This window comes from Glycine max, chromosome 3 (genome assembly GCF_000004515.6).
Source record: "Glycine max cultivar Williams 82 chromosome 3, Glycine_max_v4.0, whole genome shotgun sequence".
Classification (NCBI taxonomy): domain Eukaryota; kingdom Viridiplantae; phylum Streptophyta; class Magnoliopsida; order Fabales; family Fabaceae; genus Glycine; species Glycine max.
This window is the reverse complement of record NC_016090.4, coordinates 6,166,650-6,175,833: the sequence shown is the minus strand read 5'-3', so window position 1 is coordinate 6,175,833 and position 9,184 is coordinate 6,166,650. Positions and strand designations below refer to the sequence as shown.

At 30.7% G+C, this 9,184-nt stretch overlaps 1 pseudogene; it reads left to right on the top strand.

Moving 5' to 3' along the window:
* LOC100775260 (disease resistance protein RML1A-like) overlaps positions 1–3,178 on the top strand; it is a 13,260-nt pseudogene extending 10,082 nt beyond the window's left edge.
* Positions 3,179–9,184: the final 6,006 nt, after the last annotated feature.

Below are 9,184 nucleotides of genomic sequence, written 5' to 3'. Positions count from 1 at the left end.
CCAATTAATAACTCAAAAGGACTTATTGGAATTGACAAACCGATTGCAGATTTAGAATCATTGTTACGTCAAGAGTCAAAAGATGTCCGCGTTATTGGAATTTGGGGTATGCATGGTATCGGCAAGACAACTATTGTAGAAGAATTATTTAACAAACAATGTTTTGAGTATGAAAGTTGTTGTTTTTTGGCAAAGGTAAACGAAGAATTAGAAAGGCATGGCGTAATTTGTGTAAAAGAAAAACTTATTTCTACACTATTAACAGAAGATGTGAAAATTAACACAACAAATGGGTTACCCAATGATATTTTGAGAAGGATTGGTCGTATGAAGATTTTTATTGTTCTTGATGATGTAAATGATTATGATCAAGTAGAAAAATTAGTTGGAACTCTTGATTGGCTTGGATCAGGTAGTAGAATAATTATAACAGCCAGAGACAGGCAAATTCTTCACAACAAAGTTGATGATATATATGAGATTGGTAGTTTGAGTATTGATGAAGCAGGTGAACTCTTTTGTCTGAATGCCTTTAACCAAAGTCATCTTGGAAAGGAGTACTGGGACTACTTGCTCCTCTCATATTGGATGGTCGATTATGCCAAAGGTGTTCCCTTAGTTCTTAAAGTTTTAGGTCAACTTCTTCGTGGAAAGGATAAGGAAGTATGGAAAAGTCAGCTGGACAAACTTCAAAAAATGCCAAACAAAAAAGTTCATGACATAATGAAACCAAGTTATTATGATCTAGATCGCAAAGAGAAAAATATTTTCTTAGATATTGCATGTTTCTTCAATGGATTGAATTTAAAAGTGGACTACCTAAACCTTTTATTAAGGGATCATGAAAATGACAATTCAGTAGCTATTGGGTTAGAAAGGCTGAAAGATAAATCTCTTATAACTATTTCTGAGGATAATACTGTATCTATGCACAATATTGTACAAGAAATGGGTCGAGAGATTGCTCATGAGGAGTCTAGTGAAGATCTTGGAAGTCGAAGCAGATTGTCGGATGCTGATGAGATTTATGAAGTACTGAACAATAACAAGGTAGCGGTATAAATATGTGACATACTTGAGATAATTTTTGACTTTTTGTTCACAGAAAATTCTGCATTTACGGCCTAAAGTATTCTTTTTCTTATTGTTTTTTGGTAGGGAACAAGCGCCATTAGAAGTATAAGCATAGACTTGTCAAAAATTAGGAAGCTGAAGTTAGGCCCTCGCATATTTTCCAAGATGAGCAACCTACAATTTTTGGATTTTCATGGCAAATATAATCGAGATGACATGGATTTTCTTCCAGAAGGGCTTGAATATCTGCCAAGTAATATTAGATATCTTCGTTGGAAGCAATGCCCTCTACGATCCCTGCCAGAAAAATTTTCAGCAAAGGATCTTGTTATATTGGACCTGTCAGATAGCTGTGTGCAAAAACTTTGGGATGGAATGCAGGTAAACTAAATAAGTGTATTGTTCATAGAATTTATCTATAACTTCTACAATTTAGAATGCCATTCTCACTGTTCATAGAATTTATTATACACTTACTTTCTCGTCTTTCACTGTATTGTTCTTTCTCTTTTTTTTTTCAGTTCTCATAATATCATTTGTAACATTTATCACTTTATTTCTCTTCTTTTATTTTGCTCTCTATCTCTATTTTCACACAAACACCCCATGTTTTTCCGTTATAGTTTATCTCTTAATACTAGGAATACATAATTATCTTCATGGGCTCATGTGTGATGTCTTCATTTGTTTTGTTTTGTTACAGAATCTGGTGAATTTAAAAGAAGTCAGACTCTATAGGTGCCAATTCATGGAGGAGCTACCAGACTTTACAAAGGCAACAAATCTTGAAGTACTGAATCTCAGCCATTGTGGTTTGAGTAGTGTTCATTCCTCTATTTTCTCTCTCAAAAAGCTTGAGAAATTGGAAATAACTTACTGTTTCAACCTTACAAGGCTCACAAGTGATCATATCCATTTAAGCTCCCTTCGTTATCTGAACCTTGAATTGTGTCATGGCCTAAAGGAACTCTCAGTTACATCAGAGAATATGATAGAACTAAATATGCGAGGCAGCTTTGGACTCAAAGTGTTGCCCTCATCTTTTGGACGTCAAAGCAAGCTAGAAATCCTAGTTATATATTTCAGTACCATTCAGAGTTTGCCTTCATCCATAAAAGACTGTACTAGACTGCGATGTCTAGACCTTCGTCATTGTGACTTTCTTCAAACTATACCAGAGCTTCCCCCATCGCTTGAAACTCTACTTGCTAATGAATGCAGATATCTGAGGACTGTATTGTTCCCTTCAACAGCAGTTGAACAATTGAAAGAAACTAGGAAAAGATAGAGTTTTGGAACTGCTTGTGCTTGGATAAACATTCTCTCAGGGCTATTGAGTTGAATGTGCAGATCAACATGATGAAATTTGCATGTCAGCATTTCCCAGCACCAGAACTTGATTTTGATGATTACAATGATTATGTAGTCATTGATGATCTCCAAAGTGGTTATGAAGAGTGTGATTCTTATCAAGCAACGTACGCGTACCCAGGAAGCATATTTCCAAAGTGGTTAGAGTATAAGACAACAAATGATTATGTGGTCATTGATCTCTCTTCTGCTCAACTTTCCCATCAGTTGGGTTTCATTTTCTGCTTCATTGTTCCCAAGGACTCAAAAAGTGATGATAAATTGATACTTTACATTACTATCAGTGATTGTGAGGGTGAAGGCGAAAAAGGCAGCACGAAAATGCACATGAACAAGTCAGACTCAACAAAATCAGATCATGTGTGTGTGATGTACGACCAGCGATGCTCTCACTACCTAAATAGCATGGCCAAAAATATGAAAAGGTTTAAAATCAATGTTACAGCAAAGACAGGACCCATTAGTTTCAGTTGTGAAGAAGAGGAGGTGTTAAAAGGGTTTGGAGTCAGCCTAATAAACACCTCAACATATCACAATTTCATTCAACAAATGAAATTCTTCGATTAAATGAACAAATGAAATTTCGTGGTGCTTCTTATCATCCTATGTACTTCCTTTATGCAGTTAAGGATATATAATTTGATTTAGACGATACTCTATAATTTGTTTTAAGTAGATCCAGTTTATTAACATTTAAGTTTTTGACATGAGTTATTTTGATTGAAGTTTTCATGTGGACAGTAGAGTTGTTAAGCTTTTAAACAAATAATTATAAGTTTCATTGATATTTCATAGTCACTTCAAGGTTGATTTTTAATGAATAAAAGCAATGTTAAAAAAAAAGGAGAGAATAATATGTAAATAGTTTGGAGAAAAACAAATCGTAAGAGTTATTTTATTAAGCTACCAACACAATACATTTATAATGCTTGAAGTAAAAATAGAAAAACTAATTAAGATAAAACAGAAATATTTTCTCCTAAAGTTTAGGAACTATTTTCCTAGAGTTTAGTAACCCTAGGAAGTCTTATACAACAACTCTCCTTGCTTTAGAATCTGCAAAGTCCTAATTTCTTTCTTAGAAACTCGAACTTGTTAACCGGTAGTGACTTGGTGGATAAGTCTGCAACCTGATTTTCTATTTTTCAATAAACAAGAACAACTCCATCTCTCTGCACTTCCCTTGCAAACAAGACCTTAATATTAAAATGCTTAGTTTTCTCGTGAAAAATAGGATTATTGGTAATAGCTATGGCAGCTTCATTGTCAACAAAAATCTATGTACTCTCCTTCTACTCCATGTTAAGATCAATCAAGGTTTTTTTGTAAGCCACAAAACTTGGTTAACAGCAGCAACAACAACAACAAATTCAGCTTCTGTTGTCGACTAAGCAACTATATCTTGTTTTTTCAAGCTCCATGAGAAAGCACCTGATCCAAAGCTAAAACAGTATCCTGAAGTACTCTTCATATCATCAGTTGAGTCACCCCAATCACTATCTGAGAAACCTGTTAGCTTGAACTCTTCTATTCTCTTGAACTTGATCCCAAAATTGCTAACAACTACTTTTTCAGTTTGCGGTTGGAAAATTTCATGGGCTTTGCTAACTATGTTGTAGCCTATAAAAATTCCTGCTAATGCTCTTTTATCTTGCTTGTCTCGTTTGCTCTACAAAACATGATTGAAGTTCAACCAACCAAATATCTTAAGAAATTTTAGAGATGGTTTGTAACCATAGCAAACCTCAAATAGTGTTTGATCCTTCAATGCTTTGGTGGGAAGTCTATTTTGAAGAAAAACAGCAATACTTGTTGCCTCTGCCCAAAATTTCTTTGACAAATTCTTCATACAACATGCATCTTGTCATCTCCAAGATATATCTATTTCTCTTTTCACCAATCCCATTTTGTTGTGGGGTATAAGGACTAGTAAGTTGATGTTGGATACCGGAATCCTCACAAAATTGATTAAATTTTGCATATGTGTACTTGGTGCCACTGTCTAACCTCAAAATTTGAATTTTGAGGTCACTTTTATTCTCTACCTTTACTTTGAACTTCCAAAAAATTTCAGCCACCTCTAATTTGAACTTGAAAAAAAAAATCCAACACATTTTGGTGGCGTCATCAATAAATATAGTGCAATACAGATTTCCTTTCAATGAAGGTGTTCTTTGAAGTCATGCAACATCTATGTGAATCAATTGCAGCTTTCTCAATGCTCTCCATGCTGTCTTTGGAAAAGGTTTTCTATTTTGCTTGCCAAAATGACAGGCTTTGCAATTTAAATTTTTTTCCTTTAGCACAGTGACATCAGGTGCTAACCCTTTTTCATTGAACTGCAACAATGTTTAATGATGATAATGCCTGAGTCTCTTGTGCCAAATTTCTGTGTGATTTTCTATAAGAGAGAAAACAACTTGCTTCTCCTCCAATGGATTTAGAGTAAAACTTTTTCCTTTCATTTTCACCTTGAAGATTTCTTGACCAGGTGAATCTTTGATTAAGCAATATTTGTCTTCAAATACAACTTTAAATCCTCGTTCAATTAGTTGGTCAACACTTAACAAATTTTAATTAATTTCAAGAACAAATAGGACATCAATAATACATCTAGTGCCTATAGAACTTGTGATTACAATTGTCTCCTTTCCTTTGACTAAGATATAATCACCATTACCAATTCTGACTTTGGTGACATTTGTTGGCCTCAAATCTTTGAAGAATGCCCTATCAAAGGTCATATGATTTGTACAATCACTATCAACCAACCAACTTTCACTTGATTCACTACTCAAGAAGCATGTGACTACGAACAGTTGGTCCTCCTCCTCTTGATTAGCAATCTGAGCTCCCTCATCATGGTAATTTTTTTCGGGGTAGATCACAACTTCATGCCCCATCTGGACGCACTTGCTGCATTTTGCATATGGTCTCCTCCAACATCTGGAAGGAGGATGACTTTTTCTACCACAATGTTGACAAGGTGGAAAATTGTTCTTTCTTCCCTTGCCTTTAATTTTGTTGTTTGCTATGTTTTTGTTGCTTGACACTTGATTATGCTTGAAATCATGTTTAGAATGGTTTCCTTATCCATTGGATCTATAGGTATGGTTTCTTTGTCATTTTTCTATACTACTATCAAGTATTAAGTGAGCAGCAGATTTTGATGACTATTCTTTCTTGCTATAAATATATGTTCTTGAATGAGGGGTGCATGATGAAAGCTTGAAGAAACTAATGAAAATGGGACATTAGTATGTGAAGTGTGTACAAAAATATATTAATTATTACTAGTGTGTGAGTTTTTGTTAACGAGATGAATGACATTTCCTTCCTAGTGTGTGTGAGCCTGTGATGACAAACAAACTCAGCTACTTGCTGTTAGAGACTGAGATTTACAAAATCTCTGTTTCTCGTCATGTAACAAAAAACACATGTCAGCATGTTGCCAGCACGTGGTGGCTATGTTGAAATTTTAGAATAAACAAACAAAAAATTGGAATTAGCTTGCTTTATCTAATGAAACGGTGACACATGATTTATAAATTAAAAGAAACTCTGAGAATTACAACTATAAATGTTGGAGTTTGGAACAGAGCTCATATTATCACTTGTTTCACACTCAAAGCAGGGATGATGATGGAATTTATTTCTTTAACACATGTTTGATTTAACAAATAACAAATAAATAATTAACTATCAGAGTTTGTTAACTTTAAGATTTAAGGTATTTAATTATTTGTAATTTGATAATATCAGTATAAAATTCTTGAAGCATAACTTAGTTTCTCTAATAACAATCTATAGCCAATTTATACAATAGGTTTTATGAATCAACTTTTGGACTTTCTTCTTCTCCAATTAAAGTTACTAATGTATGAGAAGAGTGCTTATTGTTCGGATGTAGTACTGCAATAGGACATGCTATGCAAATCATATAGCTTTATATCTTAAGCTTTCAGAATAAGCGATAAATATTTCAGCTAAATTGCATGTATGTGTTTTCATTTTTATAATAGGTGGCTTTGAGGAATATAAGGAGAGATGCATTAAAAGCTTATGATAAACTTGAGAAGGTTTGAACCTCAAATTACTCACCTTAACTCTCTTCAGCAATTGTGTGAAATGGAACCATTACAAACCCAAGCTAGAATATGCAATGAACAATGTGACAAAAAGGAATTATTCCCTTGGGGAGTAGTTTTTGCTTGCTTTGCATTTGTAACCTGACCAATATAGTAAGAAAATGTTTGACTTTGTAAAAGAATGGAATTGATTTTTTGTCAGTTGTAGACTAGACAACTTTTATTTGTCTTTTATTATATTATACCTTGGGGATGATCTTCATATTGTATTGTAGAAAGCAATTTATTTTTGGCCTCGTGTCTGTTCAGTATCTGGGAAATTTTCCTGTTAGCATGATTACTTTAATTTTCTCACTAGTAAATGATGGATTTATAAGCCAAGATTATCATTTCAAATATAGAATAGACAATTTTCCTTTATTTTCCTCATGGCAATTCTTATACTGTGTAGAAGCTTGCTATTTCACGGTTGCCTCTCTCCTGTATAACCAATTGGCTGATTTATTTTCTTTAAAATGAATGTTATCAATGTAAATAATTTAATAATTATCATTAACGCAATTAATTTAATAATAATATTTTTAGTCTTGAAACACATGTTAAAAATTAAAATAAATAATTTAAATAATTAAATTGATAATAAGTATTACACAATAATAATAATAACAATAACAATAATACAATATTTATTTATAAAGGTCAATAATAGCAAGTTATAACTTAATATCCTTATACATTTAGATCATAAAAGATAATAAACATCAATTAAATATTATTAATATGAAATAGTTAACGTATGTAACAATATAATTATTATTACAAAGAAATAATAAAATGTAATTGTTAACAACATATTAAACATTAGTAATAAATACAAATAATTTGTGTCATCTTTAATAAGTTAATAAATATGTAAACAATGAAATTTAAAGTTTGAAACATATAAATACTTTTATAAATAATTTTTGAAAATTAGTTAGCAATGAAAATAATACTAAAACTAACAGAAAATAAATAATAGTAATAATAATTATTTTTTGAAATCAACATTATTCAATTTATATTAGGTCATAATGAGATTAATTTATTCAAACTTTAAAACTTTAAAAATATTACACAAAATTAATATATTGAAAGTAAGTAAAATTATAGTTTTAAAAATAATTAATGATCATATGTATTTAATAGAATTCATACTATTTCAACAAATTTAAAAAATATTTAAATTTTTATCATAAATATATGCTCAAATTTAAATAAATATTAAAAATTATATATATTATTCTTTAATTTCTATATTTCATATTGGTATTGCATTAATAAAAATAAATTATAATAAAATTTAATAGACTTAATAAGTTTAAAGAAAACATATGTTCATTAAAAATATAATATTTAACATTATTTTTCAATTTTAATATTTATATATTTTTTTTACTACTAGAAATATTTAAAATGAATAATTTTATTTATGTACATCTATTTTTCAAAAGATATTGGCATCACCATATTTATTTGAATGAACAAAAGATACAATAAATTTTAATATACTTAATTTTTAAGATAAAATTATCTAAATTAAAAATATAATCAATCAACTTTCTCATTGGTAATATAATTGTGTTTAACATAATAGTAAATATTTAAAAAAATATATTTATATAAATAAATAAATATAAAATAATATATATATATATATATAATTTTAAAATATAAAAAAAAAACGTGCAAGGCACGGGTTCAAAGTATAATTAGTCAAACTATAACTGGCTCTTGGTAAAATTTGATCCAAGTATTACAATTAAATATATTCAAATTTCAGAATGATACAAAAAAAGGTATAGTGTTTTTAAGATTTCTTATGGAATCCCTCTTAAAGAGGAAGGAAAGCGAAAGAAGTTCAGTCATAGGTGTAGAAACCCCATCACAAACTTTCCAATCAATTGAGCTAATACAATCTAATTGAATTTCTAACATGAAAATATTTATGGAATTAATTCAAATCACAATTCTGATGGCATTACTATAGAACAAGCATAGGATGTTAATAACTTCTTGCAATTCTATTGTGCATAAGTAAACAAATTACTAGAAAGATTTTAGGGTAAATACTTTTAGTCCTTAAATATTTTAAAATTTCTATTTTTGTTTTTTTGGAATTTTTGTTTCTATTTTTGTCCCTTAACTGTTTTTTCGTCCATACTTTTCGTACTTTGAGTATTTTAATCCTTACTTATCATCACTACTCCAGTTATGCAGCTAATAGGATCTAAAACTTAAGGTTAATTTGACACTATATAACTTTTAAACTTATTGTTAATAGGTTCGGGCAAGTATGTTGTGCCTGAGTACACAAATTATTGGCAAGCCTGTGTTGTGCCTAAGTTCTACTACTGATTTTGTCAAAATACAAATTTAACTTTTCATTGGTCCACTATTTGAACTTGTGCCCTCCATATCACAAAGTCAGGTTGTGCCAAGGCTCACCCTCTCCTAACTATCACCAAAATATAATTTGAAAAAAAAATTAAAATATTCAAAACGTGTACTTTTAGATTTGCATAGTTTTTTCAGTAATTTGAACATCCTAAAAATATAATAACCACTTGTCAAAAAAGCAAAACTATCGTGGCTTACATAGAAGCAATATA